Raw genomic sequence first — 17,300 nt, forward strand, 5'->3', positions numbered from 1 at the left:
AGAGAACAAACTGAAGGTTGATGGAAAGGGGTGGGCAGGGGATGGGCTAAATGGGTGATGGGTATTAAGGAGGGCACTTGTTGTGATGAGCACTGGGTATTATGTATAAGTGATGAATCACTAAATTCTACTCCTGAAACTAATACTGCACTATATATTAACTAACTTGAATTTAAATAAAATTTTGGAAGAAAAAAAAATAGTTTGGGCTAAATGAAAATGAAAATACAACTATTAAAATGTGTGGGAGGCAGTGAAATCTTAAACTGAAATTTGCAGCATTGAATGCATATTAGAAAAGAAGAAAGATCTTAAATGAGTAGCCTAAACTTCCACCTTAGGAAACTAGAGGAAGAGGTACATGAAGGCTGAAGCAAGCAGAAGAAAAGAAATAATAAAAAATTAGAACAGGTATCAATAAAATAAAAGACAGGAAATTATTAAAGAAAATCAACGGAGGCCCCGAGTTGGGCTCCCTGCTCAGTGAAGAGTCTGCTTCTTCCTCTCCCTCCCCCTCTGCCCATCCCCCCACCCACTTGTGTGCACTCTCTCTCTCTCAAATAAATAAATAAAATCTTTTTTTAAAAAAAGAAAATCAATAGAGAAATCAAAAGCTGGTTCTTTGAAAAGATCAATAATATAAATAAACTCCTAGCCAAGCTATCCAAAAAAAAAAAAAGGCACAAATTGCTAATATCAGAAATGAAAGAGGGGTAACCACTACTAATTCCATGAACATCAAAAGGATAATAAAAAATGTTATGAACGGGGCGCCTGGGTGGCTCAGATGGTTAAGCGTCTGCCTTCGGCTCAGGTCATGATCCCAGGGTCCTGGGATCGAGTCCCGCATCGGGCTCCCGGCTCAGCAGGGAGCCTGCTTCTCCCTCTGACCCTCTCCCCTCTCATGCTGTTTCTCTCTCGCTCGCTCTCTAAAAAATAAATAAAATCTTTAAAAAAAAATGTTATGAACAACCCTATGCCCCCAAATTTCATAACTTAGATGAAATAGATCAATTCTTTAAAAGATACAAACTACTAAAACTCATACAAGGAAAAATAGATTAATTAGATAGGCCTATACATATTAAATAAATATAATCAAGAATAACCTCCCAAATAGAAAGTATCTGGTCTGGATGGTTTCACAAATGAATTCTACCAAACATTTAAAGGAAATATGATGCTAATCCTCTATAATCTCTTCCTGAAAATAAAAGCAGAGGGAATACTTCCTAACTCATTCTAGGAGGCCAGCATTCATAAAACAAGATAAAGATATTATAAGAAAGGAAAACTGGAGACCAGTATCTTTCATTTACATAGATGCAAAATCCCCAATAAAATGTTAGCAAATCAAATCCAACAATGTATAAAAAGAATTATATACCCATAACCAAGAGAGATTTAGTGCAAGTATGCAAGACTGCTTCAATATCCAAAAATCAATTAGTGTAATCCACCACAACAAGCTAAAGAAGGAAAATCATATAATCTTAACAACAGATGAAAAGAAAGCATTTGGCAAAACCTAACACCCATTGATAAAAAATTTAAAAATCCTCTCAACAAACTAGGAATACAGGGAGACTTAATCAACTTGATAAAGGACATATCTATTTAAACACACACACAGCCTAAGCCTAGCATCATAAATTTTTCACCATCTTTAATGGTGAAAAACAGGATGCTTTCTGAAATCATACTGTAGCTATTATGAAGAGGTCAGCTAGGTGGAAGACACCTGGAAAGATCACCTTTCCTATAATACCTTCCTGGGCTTACTTACCAAACAAAAAAACACCTGTTGGTTCCACCTTTTTGTATACTACCATTTCTTAAGAGTGGGATCAATAGCCCCTCAGTAAATAAGTCCCTCCCCTTATCTCTCAACTCATTTCTTTGGATTCTCCAAGCAATGATCCCTTCTTTATTATTATTATTAATTTTTATTTATTTATGAAAGAGAGAGAACGAGCGAGGGGAGGGTCAGAGGGAGAGGGACAGGCAGACTCCCCGCTGAGCAGGGAGCCTGATGCAGGGCTCTATCCCAGGACCCTGGGACCATGACCTGAGCTGAAGGCAGATACTTAACCGACTGAGCCACCCAGGCGCCCCAGTGATACCTTCTTAAATAATCTTTTTACTTTCCTGTGATATTATACACCCACTCCTCCCAAACCTTAAGCCCTCTTTACCAACTTCTCCATTTAACTTATGCTCGTTCCCAAGATACAATCTTATTATGTGCCTTCTCTACATAAAAACATAATCCACCTGATTTTTTAATAAAAACAACTCAAAAGCAGGATACTTGCTCATCCTTCCCTATCCCTGCATCCCAGTGCAGCATTTTAGAGCTTGTATTAATGATGAAGATAATGATGTTGTTGCACACCTAGAACAGTTCTGTTCTGTTGAATTTTCCTGGTTCTGCTGCAACAATGTTGATCAATTAACAGTTGGCGATCCCATCTTTAACTGGGAGCAAATATTCACAATATAATAAATCTCCTAACACTGAATGGTACATTCCTATTGTCAGAGGGAGGTCATGCGCCCCCTCAGAGTGTCTCAGAGTTAATAATGAATTACTCATAGCCAAAATATTCCCTGCAAATGGCATTTCTGTCTTTATATTCTGTTGCTTTTTTTTCCTGCTTTTTATATTCTGATGCTTTTTTTTTTTTTGCAAATCCAGAAGGGCATAATGGATGATGCTACAAATCTTAAGTTTTTAGTCTTTTGTTTGGATGTGAGTTTCAAAACCATGGCTGTGTAGACAGTAAAAACTGGCTGACTGCAGGGAGTTTCCAATTTCCCTAAATGCAAATTAATAGAGAGAGAAAGCTAAGGAAAAAAGCCTGAAAGCATGATGTTCGTGGAACCCCAAGGATGGGCCATGAGCTAGTTGAGAGTCAGTAGGAACAAGTTAGCTTTAGATGATTCATATACAGAAGCTTCTTAAATATAGCTGCCATATAGACTCCACATAATAATAAATGGCAGGAGAAGTAAAACAGAACCACAGCAATGAAAGCAGTCTGTGCAGTAGAGAAGACACCCAAAGAGATAATGTATGGTTGTACAATTTGTACACTCACAGCTTTGGGGGTTACCATTCACACTGTAGTCCATGTAAATCATGCCTCCTAGAACTGTGCAGTGCACAACTTGTGCAACTATAAGGAGCAACCTGAAAATATTCTGATGCTAGTATTTAATAGTAAATGCATGGCAATAAAAGGCAAAAATTTATGTCTGAAGTTATAAGCTTTATAAATTGGATTTATTTAAAAGAAAAAAATCAAATTGGACTTCATCAATATTGAAACTTTTGCTTTGTAAAAGACACTGTTAAAAGAACAAAAAGACAAGCTACAGACTGGGAGAAAATATTTGCAAATCATGTACCCAGCAAAGGTCCCATATCCAGAATATCATATATTTAAGTACATGAAAAGATGCTCAACATCATTAGGCTTTAGGGAAATGCAAATTAAAACCACAATGAGATACCACTATACACCTACTGAAATAATTACTTTGTAAGACAATACCAAATACTTGCAAGGATGCAGACCAACTGCAGCTCTGCACTGCCGGTGGGAATGCAAAATGTCACATCCACCTTGGAAAATAGTTTGGTGGTTTCTTATAAAGTTAAACATACACATCATATGACCCATTAATCCCACACCTAGCTTTTTACTCTAAAGATGTGAAAACTTATATTTACACAAAAACATGCACACAAATGTTTACAGCAGTTCTACTCCTAACCACCAAAATGGAATAACTCAAATGTCCTTCAGGAAAAGGAGTTACACAAACCCTAGTATATCCATACAATGAAATACTAAGAAATTGATGTATTGTAAAAGGCATTCCGTTGAATGACAGAAACCAGTCTCAGAAAGCTAACTACAGCAAGGTTCTATTTGTATGACATTATAGATGGAGGTGGGTGGATGTCAGGGCTTAGGTGTGGGGGAGGGGTTGACCACAACATGAGGGAATTCTGGGAGGCGACAGAACTGTTCTACAGTATAATTGCGGTGGTGTCTGTATGACTCTATACATTCGTTAAAACTCAGAGCACTATACACCGAAAAGAAAGTTCTTTTTATAGAATATTAATTAAACAAAAAGCATTTTTTTAAAAATCCCAAAGCTGTCCTCATCTCTCCATTTCCTGACCCCTAAACTAATCCCTGTCATTTTCAGTTCTCCTGGCCAACTGCAATGACTCCTTACCAGATTTCCTCCCAATTACAATCTTCAAGTCTGTTTTCTAATTAATTATGAAATTAACTGTTGTACAAAAAGTTATAAAGAAAAAGAAGTCAGTCACAGATCTAAATAGCCGTGCCCCCTTTAGACTAAGCATGTACACCACTCCCTATGGTATCTCTGAAACTGAGACCCAATGTGAAATTAAAATAAACATCCGAAGTAATATGGGCTTGTAGTATGTTATACACTTATCCCATGGTTCAACAAAAGCACAGAAAACTTGATTGTAGTGCTGGAAAGAGTTTTTTTCTTATACCCAGCCAAATGAAATGTGCTTCATTTCTGTGCCTCCTGCTCTAACCACTATGCCCATTGCCTCTAGCAGGTGCTAATCTAATCTAGTTGAATTGAATTTCTAGCTGGTTCAACTCAGTAGCTTCTTTATCCTGTTGCCACGTCATGTGGACGTGGAGCAAAAGTCAGTGAAAGAATTAACACCCCAGGCCTGGCATGACAATTACCACCCCTGGCAAAGAGCAACACCTCCCAGAGATAGCAACTATTAAACAATGAATTGTCCATTTAGGAAACATGAGCCAGAGGAAAAAAGAAATAGAACTTCCCAAAGGGATGCTACAAAAATAAAAAATAAAAAGGCACCGGAGTTAAAAAGTGAAAAAAAGTAAAACAAAAGAATTTCATCTCAATGTTATTGCAGGTGTTTCTGGTTTCACTAGATGAACCTGAGGCAAATGATTTCAAAACAACAAGGAAAAAAAGTTTTTCAATATGCATTGGTATAATTTAGCAGGTAATCAGAGCTGCAGAAAACTAGCTTTTTGTGGGAATAATTAGTGTACAATAGCTACTCAGAGGAAACTCACTTATTGCTAATAACTGATGCTCAGGTGGTGCTGTTCATTCTATCACCCAAAACTAATTAAGGGTCTTAAAAAGGAGGAGGGAACCCACATGGGGAAACAGAGATGACTGAACAGATGGGGTGGCTCAAGGGCTCAGTGAAATGGGAAGCCTTCACAGCAAAGTGAACAATTAGCCTGAAAATGCAGGCAGTTCAGGCCTCCAGGCCCCCATGCCTGAGAGCTGGGACTATAAGGAGCAAAGAGATGAACTGACAGCTGCTGACCACTTCCTCTGCACCAGGTACATGACCTGATAGGAGCCTCCCAATCGCCCCTGTGGGCAGAAGAAAGAATTGAGGCCATAGGAGGCTTTGTAATCTGTTCAAGCTCACACAAGTTAGGGAGAGGCCTTGAAACAAGGGACTCGGACTCCTTAGTCTATGACCTTCACCATCATGTGCTACATATCAAGGATGCAAAACCAAGCTTTGGCAACCCTTTTACCATCTTTGATAACCAGTTTCACAAGTACAAGTCTTGGCATCTGTTCAGAAAATTTCTACTTGCAACCCTCTCTTTCAGAATTTACTTGTTTTCAGAACTCTGGACTTTGAGCTGGGATAATATGCAAAATAAATTTAAAAATAAGTAACTGGTTAACATATTAGTATGTTATCCATTGATCTTAGCAATGTATTTACAACTCTCAGAACTATAATGTTATAATAAAAGACATAGCTCTAGTTTCACACATGGAGGCCAAACCTTGGAAGAGAAATTTTGGGGCCAGCGCACGATTTTCTTTAGTCATTCATCCACACCCCATAAAAGCCAGACAATAGAAGAAACAGAACTTCCCAATGGATGCTAAAAAAATGTACTGGAATTAAAAATAGGAACAAAAGTAATTTTTTTTTACTGTGTTAGGTTTGCTTGCTAGTAAGTTTCCTTTAGGTTGCAAGAAACATAGATCCACTCAAGTTGTGTTAAGTAATGGGGGTTTATGGTAAGGGTAGATGCAGAAGTAGAGAGTATAGGATTCTCAACTTCTGGACTAAACCACATGGAAAAAGAGGAACCACAATGCAGTCAGGCTTTTTTATATTTATATAAATATGCATAAGTTATATGTAAATATTAACGTAAAAATATATATTATATATACAAATGTTTTATTATATATAATAAAATAAAAAACATATGATGTACATAATATAAATATATATATTAATTAAAGGTCTATTCAGCAAATAGTGCTGGAAAAACTGAATGCCCACACAGAAACAAAAATTAATCTCAACATTATTTCAAATCATACACGAAAATTCATTGAAAATGTATCATAGGGGCACCTGGGTGGCTCAGTCGTTAAGCGTCTGCCTTTGGCTCAGGTCGCGTGATCCCAGGGTCCTGGGATTGAGCCCCGCATCAGGCTCCCTGCTCAACGGGAAGCCTGCTTCTCCCTCTCCCACTACCCCCCCGCTGTCTCTCTGTCAAATAAATAAATAAAATCTTTTAAAAAAAAGAAAAGAAAAGAAAATGTATCATAGACTGAAACCTAAAAGCTAAAACTATAAAATTTCTACATAAAAACATTCTACAGAAAATTTCTACAGTAAATCATTGTGACTTTGGAACAAGCAAAGACTTCCTAGATAAGACACAAAAAACATAAACCATATTCGTCGCTTGTGACAAATGAACCATATCTACATTAATATAGGGAAAGTGGCTTGGGATGTATGAGAACTGTGTTATTTTCACAATTTCTTTTATAAATCTAAAACTATTCAAACTAAGAAGTTTATTACAAAAAAAGCATGAACCATAAAATTAAAAATAGCTAAGTTGATAAACTAAAAACTTGTGCTCATTAAAAAGACACTATTAGGAAACTGAAAAGACAAGCTATAAACTGGGAAAACTATTTGCAAATCACATATCTGACAAAGGAATTATATATAGCATATATAAAGAACTCTCAAAACTCAATAAAAAATCAACCACAATTTTAAGAGACTTAAATAGACATTTCACTAGAGAAAATACATGGATAGCTTATAAGCACATGGAAAGATACTTGGCATTAATTACTAGGAAAATGAGATACCATTGCACATCTACTAGAATGGCTAAAATTTTAAAATAGACGATTCCACGAGTGTAGAGGATGCAAAGCAATTGGAACTCTCATTGCTGGTAGGAATGCAAAATGGTACAGACACTCTTTAAAAGAGATTAGCAATTTCTTAAACTTACATTCACCATATGACCCAGTAATCTTCCCATGTTGTCTATCCAAGAGATATAAAAATATTATGTCCTCTACTCACTGGTCCACAATTCCCAGAAACTGGAAACAATCCAAACGTCTGTGGACCAGTGAATGAACAAATGTCTATACAATGTAATGGTGTTCTACAATAGATGGAGTGAAGGGGCACCTGGGCAGCTCAGTCGGTTAAGCGATCAACTCTTGATTTCAGCTCAGGTCATGATCTCAGGGTTGTGAGATCAAGCCCCACATGGGGCTCCGCGCTGGGCATGCGTGGAGCCTCCTTAAGATTCTCTCCCACTCCCTCTGCCCCTCCCCCCTCCCTCCCGCTCTCTAAAAATAAAAGGGAGGGGGAGTGAAATACTGATGCATACAACACAGATGAATCTCAGAGATGAAGGAAGGCAGATGCAATGAGCAACATGATTCCATTTATCTGACATTCTGGAAAACACAAAACTATAGTTTGCCAAGGACTGAGAATAGAGGAAGAGTATTAACTACCAGGGACAAAAGGAAACTTTTTGGGGTGGTAGAGTCTATATCTTGATTGTGGGGTTATTAAATGACTGTACACATTTGTCAAAACTAATCAAAGTACATACCTGAACAGGGAAGATCATACTGTATGTAAATCATACCTCAAACTATTTTGGTTAAAAGAAAACTGGGAATATATCTTTTATATTACTTTACATACTTTACATACTTCTTCTCTTTTTAATTTAACATCAGAGCACTAAATGGGCTATACAAACATGGCTTTAATGACTACATAAAATTTCATTGTGCGGGTATATTGTAACATAATTATTCCCCACTACTGGATGTCATTCATTTCCAATTTTCTTTTTTTTTTTTTTTAAGATTTTTATTTACTTATTTGACAGAGAGAGAGACAGCGAGGGAGGGAACACAAGCAGGGGGAGTGGGAGAGGGAGAAGCAGGCTTCCCACTGAGCACGGAGCCTGATGCGGGGCTCGATCCCAGGACCCCGGGATCATGACCTGAGCCGAAGGCAGACGCTTAATGACTGAGCCACCCAGGTGCCCCTGTTCATTTCCAATTTTCTTATGTATGTTCTTACATGAAATCTCTGTACACCAGTTTAGTCTTTAATCTCTGATCATTGCAACAGAACAAAATTCCAGATGTGAAATTACTGAGCTAAAGGATGTGCAGTAGATTAAGGTTCTGAATATTTATTGTCAATTTGCTCTCCAAAAAAGGTGGAAAACAGCTTACACGCCCACCATGATAAAAGTGGGTCTATAATAGAAGTCTTAAATACATCTTTTTTAAAAATATGAAGCAATCATACAAGAAAGATTTACTCTGCATATCTGAGGGACGCAGCACCCTGTCAGATCTAGAACATCAAACTAAAACATCAGAAAAAGGTCTATGGGGTAGTGAGAAAATGAACAAATCTACAGAAAAAAGGATCTTCTGTGGAATTTCCAGGAACCCTTTGTAAGCAAGATTTTCTCAAATGATTTTTTTCTCAAGAAGAGAGATTAGTTTTTCCATTTATAATACATTATTTTGTATAATAAAGAACAGTTAGCAAAATAATTCATCGGAATCCTTTTTAAAATATATATATATATTTATTTTAGAGAGAGAGCGCACACAGGGGCGGGGCAGAGCAGCAGAGGGAGAGGGAGAAGAAGGCTCCCAACACGGGGCTCAACCCAGGACCCTGAGGTCATGACCTGAGCCAAAGGCAGACACTTAACTGAATGAGCCACACAGGCACCCTACTGGAATCCTAATTACACTCACATTTTCAAGAACAATCATGTACTTTAACCAAGATATCCCTCTCCTTTTACCCATCAGTGCTACTCAGTCAGAATGTTTGAATTTTGATAATCATCTTTCACTGTAACAAATACCGTATTCCACAATAGAATCCTAGGCTCACAATATTTGTTCCATGTGCTAGTCCCTATCTTCAAAGCATAGTTTATGCTAATAGATGACTCCTTTATATTAGAAACAGAAAAACCTTATGCATTAATTTTCTAGTGGTGTCCCTATTCAGACATTAGCTCTGCCATTACTAAGATAAACATTGCTTACCAGACATTTTAACTAAAAAGTGACCAAAACAGAAGGCCTAAACCTGGACAATGTTAAGTTCAGTTTCAAAATGTCCTCATGGTGAATGAATTACATTTCTGAACCTTGGCCATCTGATCCTGGAGTCCCTATCATCATTTTCCATCACTGACTTGAAAGATGAACCATGTCTGTCTGAATAATTCCATCGGAAACCCTCTTCTCTCAATGATTCATGCAGATGGGAATTTTGATTGTACAGAATTCATGTAAAACTTGAACCTGCGTCATGAAATTCTGGAACAGAAAGAACCCTATTTTGCTAAAATCCTCTCAGTGGGTTGGTAGTTTTACTGACTGTGAACTCAGCTTCCAAACCCTTCACTCTCTGTACTCACCCCATCCAGCCTTGCTCTCTGCTCCACGTGGACTGCAATAGTTCATTTGACTGTGCATTGCAGGTTTCTCCTGTCTGTGAAATGAATAAAAAAATCACACCAATAAATACAGAAAAACAAAATGGTGGTTGTCAGAGGGGAGGGAGATAGGAGGATGGGCAAAAATGGGTGAAGGGGAGTGAGAGGCCCAGGCTTCCAGTCATGGAATGCATAAGTCATAAGGATGAGAGGTACAGCACAGGGAATATAGTCAATGGTATTGTAATAGCCTTGTGTGGTGACAGATCTTAGCTACACTTGTGGTGAGCAGAACATCATGTATAGAGTTGTCAAATCACTGTTGTATATAGCTGAAACTAGTATAATTTATAGTGTGTCAACTCTACTAAAAAAAAAAAATCACACCCATGAAGGTGCCATTCCAGACCATCTTTAATATTCCATTACATCTTCCAGAATTCGGAGACCAAAGCCAACTTCTAAAATCAAAGGAACATATTTAGAAGGATTTTTTTAAACAATGCACATCAAGTTCTAGTTCTGATTTTATTATTTTTAATTATTATTATTATTATTATTATTATTAGGACTTCTTTTTATTTTTAAGGAAAATGCCCCATGATTTGAATCATTTGAAAATGATTTGAATACAAGAAATGGGCAGAAGACATGAACAGACATTTCTGCAAAGAAGACATCCAAATGGCCAACAGATACATGAAAAAGTGCTCAACATCGCTCGGCATCAGGGAAATCCAAATCAAAACCTCAATGAGATACCACCTCACACCAGTCAGAATGGCTAAAATTAACAAGTCAGGAAATGACAGTTGTTGGTGAGGATGTGGAGAAAGGGGAACCCTCCTACACTGTTGGTGGGAATGCAAGCTGGTGCAGCCACTCTGGAAAACAGTATGGAGGTTCCTCAAAAGTTGAAAATAGAGCTAACCTATGACCCAGCAATTGCACTACTGGGTATTTACCCCAAAGATACAAATGTAGTGATCCGAAGGGGCACGTGCACCCCAATGTTTATATAAAGCAGCAATGTCCACAATAGCCAAACTATGGAAAGAGCCTAGATGTCCATCAACAGATGAATGGATAAAGAAGATGTGGTATATATAATGGAATATTATGCAGCCATCAAAAAATGAAATCTTGCCATTTGCAATGACATGGATGGAACTAGAAGGTATGCTAAGTGAAACAGATCAATCAGAGAAAGACAAGTATTATACGATTTCACTGATATGAGGAATTTGAGAAACAAGACAGAGGATCATAGGGGAAGGAAGGGACAAATAAAACGAGACAAAACCAGAGAGGAAGACAAACCATAAGAGACTCTTAATCTCAGGAAACAAACTGAGGGTTGCTGGAGTGGAGGGGGGTGGGAGGGATGGGGTGGCTGGGTGATGGACATTGGGGAGGGTATGTACTATGGTGAGCGCTGTGAATTGTGTAAGACTGAAGAATCACAGGTCTGTACCCATGAAACAAATAATACATTATATGTTAATTAAAAAAAAAAAAGAAGATGTGGTGTACGGATAGCCTGTGGAATAGTATTCAGCCGCGAGAAAGAAGGAAACCCTGCCATTTGTGATAACGTGGATGGACCTTGAGAGCATTATGCTAAGTGAAATAAGCCAGATAGAGGAAGACAAATAGAGCATGGTATCACCTATATGTGGAATTATGTGGAATATGTGGGAAAAAAGTTAAACTCATAGAAACGAAGAGTAGAAGTGGCTGCCAGAGGCTGGGGGTGAGGGAAAAGGGAAAGGTTGGTAAAAGAATACAAACTTTCAGCTGTAAGATGAATACAGTGTGAGGATCTAATGTAAAACATGGTGACCATAGTTGACAACACTGTATTGTATAAGTGAAAGTTGCTAAGAGAGAACTTAAACAGTCTCGCAAAAAAAAAAGATAAATATGTGTGGGGATGGATGTATTAATGAACTAGATGGGGGGATCTTTCACAATGTATATGAATATATCAAATCACCATGATGTACACCTTAAATATCTTACAATTTTATTTGTCAAATATACCTCAATAAAACTCATATTTCAAAAAAATGATTTGAATAGGCAATCAGAATAAATATCACACCCCCGTACTGTGATCCCCTTTCCTTCTCTCTCTCTCTCTCACACACGCACACACCTATTTCCCACAGACTGTCGGGAACCTATACATATTCCCCCTCCCCCTGGCCGTTGCCAGTACACAAAATCCACCAGCACTCAGGGCCAGACATCCTGACTAAGGCCAGCCCAGAACAAAATGGAAGGAAACAAAAAGTGTCCCTCAAACCCACTCTCCTGCCACTTCACTGTTCTGTCTGCTGTCAGGTCTCCCTGCCTCCCACCCCACTTAGCTGTCACAGCCCCTTCTATAACTACCTGAGAAACCTGCCTTGTGTTGGATTCCTGCAACAAAACACAATAAATGTCCAAAAAGGGCTAAGCCCTCCTAGGCAAATGAGTCGACAGAAAAAGCACTAGCCCGAGAATGAGACTATGAGAATTCTCATTCCCACTGTACCGCTTCCTGGCTGAGGGCAGACATGAGGCTCTCAGCTGACAGCAGTCAAGCTCCACTCTCAGAGGCCCTAGAGCCCAACTGCATTTGCTCCCAGGTTTGGGGACTCATCCAACAACTCTGACTCTTGAGCCCCTTCTGGATTGTTTCGCTTTAAAATATCTAGCTCCAGGGGTGCCTGGTTGGCTCAGTCTGTTAAGCGTCTGCCTTCGGCTCAGGTCATGATCCCGGGGTCCTGGGATGCAGCCCCATGTCGGGCTCCCTGCTCAGCGGGGAGTCTGCTTCTCCCTCTGCCTCTGCCTCTCCCCCTGCTTGTGTTCTCTCTCTGTCAAATAAAGAAATAAAATCTTTAAAAAAAATTAAATTAAAAAAAAATATCTAGCTCCAGAGTAAAAGAACTTCTGAAAAAAAAAAAAAATATGCACCATTCACCAAGATAATAGACCCATCCAGAGGCCCGTTCACTATAATCATCCATATCCCCAAAGCACTGAATTCCGCCCCGTACATAATTAGAGAGAAGAAGCAGGCAGACACCTGCCAAATGACAATGAAAGAGCAACAGAAGGTTATGGAGTGACCAACCTGGTGGAGTAGCTGCAAGCACAGGACATAAGAATCGCCCCCCAGCACCACCGAGGCAGGCGTTTACCCCTAAAACAGATCCTGGCACAGAGAGGCCCTCAAGCAATTTTTGTTGAGTGGCTGCATAAAGCCATGGGTGAAGGGATGTTTGGGTGTCTCAGTCGGTTAAGCGGCTGCCTTCGGCCCGGGTCATGATCCCAGGGTCCTGGGATCAAGTCCCACATCGGGCTCCTTGCTCAGTGGGGAGCCTGCTTCTCCCTCTCTCTCCCTCTGCTTGTGCTCTCTCTGTCAAATAAATAAAAATCTTTAAAAAAAAAAAAAAAGCCATGGGTGAATAAATCAACTGAGAAGAAAGCGCGCAAAGTCTGGCAGGGGAAAATATACCTGTTCTATGGTCTTATAAAGAAAATAGGTTAGCAATGCCACCCAGAGGGTCAACATTATAGGGCGGGAGAATGAGCGGATTCTGTTGATGGCGTTTTCTCCCCTGATTGCAGGGGGTGGCCGATCCGTCTTCCTGCTGTGAAGTGGTTACCATGTGATGGGGGCAAGAAGTTCTGTCGCAAAGGGATACAAGTGGCAATCCCCCTTTGCCAGAGGGTGAACTTCCATTCAAAGACCCTCCCGAGCGCCCCCTCACCCTCTCTCACCTCCCCGCTTACTCCCACATATCCCATCCTTATTGCAGCACATCCCTGGTTCCGCGTCCATTATTCCATTTCATTTTGTTGTGTTTGTCAGCTCTGTAGTTCATCTAAGTAAAACCTGTATTTCTCATGGCATACAGCATAAGCGTTCAGTCTTGGTGACATGAGTAGAACTTTTACGAAGGGGTTTAGGAGGCAGAAGGGAATTGGGATATACTCAGAAACTAGTCCACGTCCTCACCTGTAGCACTCTATGGAACTGATGTCATCATAAATCAGGAGAGGTGTCTGCAGTGGGGCATGCAGGGTTCCAGGACATAAAGGCTCTAGGATGGCCCCTGTGGGGTGGGGGAAGAAGGGTTTAAAACAGCATCCGATCCCACTGATTACATCTGTGGTCTGCTTTTTTACTGGCCTACAAGTAATTTGAGACAAATGTTACATTAAATAACTTTCTCTTTCACCTGCTATGACAGCTAGAGCAGGAAACACATGCGATGGCTTAAGATGTAGGCCAGATTGCCCTGAGATCCTCAGCCAAACTAAACAATCTCATCCCAGGAGCATGGAATTCACACTTCTGGTCATTCATCCATAAACGTACTCATTTCACAGATATTGCACACCAAGGCTGTATACTACGAGAAATACAACGGTGAACGAAACAGCATTCTTAAATTGGTTGTTTCTACCTTGAGATTTCATAGTCCTATAGTATCTAGTCCTATATTATTCAGGGCACAATTAATTTACTTCACTTCTTCCAAAGATGTTTATAAAGATTAGCGGAGGGAATGGCATATGACAGATGCCGGTTCAAATCCTAGCTGTACTGCATTGATGTGATATTTGGCCAATTTCTTAACCTTTCTAAGCTTTAGTTTATTTGTCTATTAAATGAGAATAATAATAGCTATCTTATAGGACTGTTAGTTTTGCTTGAAAGGAAAACAAGGATAAAGCGCAGAGAACAGTACTGGTGTACGGGAGGAACTAAATCAAAGTTTCTTCCTTCTGTCCTATGGATTTCTGATCATCTTGTGATCAGTTTGTACCGAGGGCAAGTCTTGTCCCTGGGCCTTAGCTTACCCTTTTGTACTTAACCACCGTCAGCGAATTTGACCTCATTCTCCCAAAGAAGTTTGATTCCAACATGGCACTTTACATACTGCTGGTGTTCTTTGCTTTCAACACATGCCAATATGAAAATTTTAAGTAAGCAAGCAGAGACTTTGTAAAGGTTTTTACATTACTACTAATAAAGGTTGACACTTATGGACTCGAAGCTCACCGAGTTCCAGGCACGATTGTAAGTGCTTTGCCTGCGTTACCTCACTGAATTCACGTAAGAGGTAGGTGCTGGATTGTGCCTATTTTTACAGCTGAGGAAACTGAATAGCTTGGCCAGAGGTCTGCCGCTAGTCAGAGAGTAAAGTAGGATTTTAAAACCCAGGCAGCCTGACTCCCGGGGGCCACCCTTTTAATCACTGTACTATATTGCTTCTTGCTAAGGGACCCGAGGATAGTGATATTAAGTGTTATTGGGTGGCAAGTAAGGTGGTAAGAGGTGGCAAGGTTTTCAGCCAATTCATTTGATCACAAAACTCTAAGAATTAATCAGAAGTTTACTATACAGGTGTTTGTAAAAAGAGACACAGAGAGAATCTCCATTACAGATGGCTCTGTTACACATAAAACAGAAGTTACATCAATGGTTCTGTAAAATTTGGAAGCCTATGTTCTGGGTTTGTCTAAACTCCATAAGCTCATTGCCTTCATTCAGTATCTGCCGGGTCCTCGGCACATGGCTGGCACCATTGTGATGATACACAGATGAGACAGATGAGTTCTGCCAATGAGGAACACCTGGTCCAGGACGGACACAAGAGCTACATGATGGGGTTAATTACAACATAATTGGTGTGAAGAAGTATTGTGGACACACAAAGGTGAAGTGAGTTTCCCCCAAGACCGTTTACTTAACAAAACAAAGCAACAAGTCCTCTTGGAGTTCTGGAGGCATGCTTCATGTGGGTTCTCATGAGTGTATTTTTCACCAATTCCACAACAATGGAGAGCTGAGCCCTGCTAAGCCAAGCTCTTCTGAGACAGAACCTTCCTCTGCTCAACTGGCTTCAAGTAAACCTAAGTATTCTGCACTTCTACAGTCTCCCTCTCCCACCATCCAACCTCCAGCCCTCCCCATGCCTAGATTTCTAGAAAAATCAACACATAAGGTCAAATCAGACAGTTCTTTCCAGAGACAGTGTCTCCACCATGTCATGGATTATTTCAATGGAATCCTGCCCAAGGACTGGACAAGGAACTCCAAGATATAAATGCGAAGTCTCCTCAAATGCTGGGTTTTCTGAGAAGTTAAATTCACTGGGCTTGGGTTAGCAATAGTCAATGTTATTCCCAATCTCAGAGCTGGTTTTGTACAAAGGATGGAGAGAGAAAGAATTAATACATAAAAGACTTTTTAAACAGCTCAGCTTTATAATGGCAGGAAGAAAATATAGGGGGAAAATGTCTTTTCATTTCATGTTAAAAACTGAAGAAAAAAACTTCTTCAGCTTTGAAGAACAAAGGAATAATAGAAGTACACAAAGCAAACTTTAAGATAAATTTGTTTTGTTTTTTTTTTTTAAAGATTTTTTATTTATTTATTTGAGACAGAGAGAATGAGAGAGAGAGAGCACATGAGAGGGAGGAGGGTCAGAGGGAGAAGCAGACCCCCCGCTGAGCAGGGAGCCCGATGCGGGACTCGCTCCCGGGACTCCAGGATCATGACCTGAGCCGAAGGCAGTCGCTTAACCAACTGAGCCACCCAGGCGCCCTAAGATAAGTTTTATAATCTTATTAGCAGCAACATTTTAGTACAAAATTTACAGATTATGGTATTTCTCATAACTCCTTGCTGCCCTAGGGAAAAAATACTTAATTGCCTAATTTTTATCTGAGGTCATGGCTATCTTTCCTTTTATTTTTTTAAAGCACAGCTTATTTTAATTAATCACATAAAAAGTGTATCTTTTTTGATGACAGAAATCGGATTTATACCCCTGACCTTCTTGTTCCCTTGTTCCCTCCTGGCAGTACGTAGCATGCTGCCTTACTTATGTGCAAAAAAAAAAAAAAAGACATTGGTTTACTTATTCACCTTCCATAGAGAGAACCAACTCCTACCAGAGATAATAAGATATTTGGATATTGAACATGTCAGCACTCTTAAATGTTCATATTCAATTTGAGGAAAAGTTTATTTGACAAGTTTGGTCAAATGCCTAACAGAACAATGCAAAGGAAGTAAAGAAAGCTCTGGGGAAAACAGCAGTGAAAGGTAATGAAAAATTGGAGAGCAGGATCCAGATCTCAAAAAAGCTTGAAATTGATACTCACAAAGACCTTACAGAGCTTTGTTAACCAGTTTAAAAACAGTGCTTTGAAAATCCAAAGAGCTAAAGCTTTTTCTTTTCTTTTTTTTTTTTTTGTATTTTTTTTTATTCTTATGTTAATCCCCATACATTACATCATTAGTTCTAGATGAAGTGATCCATGATTCATTGTTTGTGCATAACACCCAGTGCTCCATGCAGAACGTGCCCTCCTCAATACCCACCACCAGGCCAACCCATCCTCCCACCCCCCTCCCCTCTAGAACCCTCAGTTTGTTTTCAG

General features: G+C 39.4%; 1 long non-coding RNA gene across 1 annotated transcript in view; it reads right to left on the minus strand.

Annotated features, from left to right (window-relative positions):
• Window positions 1–17,300, minus strand: part of LOC145716602 (uncharacterized) — a 159,524-nt gene that overhangs the window by 44,160 nt on the left and 98,064 nt on the right. Inside the window, exon 2 of the long non-coding RNA XR_014139416.1 lies at window positions 9,834–9,907. This is a non-coding gene — a long non-coding RNA (uncharacterized LOC145716602). The remainder of the gene's footprint in view (window positions 1–9,833; window positions 9,908–17,300) is intronic.

Source organism: Leptonychotes weddellii, chromosome 12 (assembly GCF_054177405.1).
Source record: "Leptonychotes weddellii isolate Sample4059 chromosome 12, ASM5417740v2, whole genome shotgun sequence".
NCBI lineage: Eukaryota > Metazoa > Chordata > Mammalia > Carnivora > Phocidae > Leptonychotes > Leptonychotes weddellii.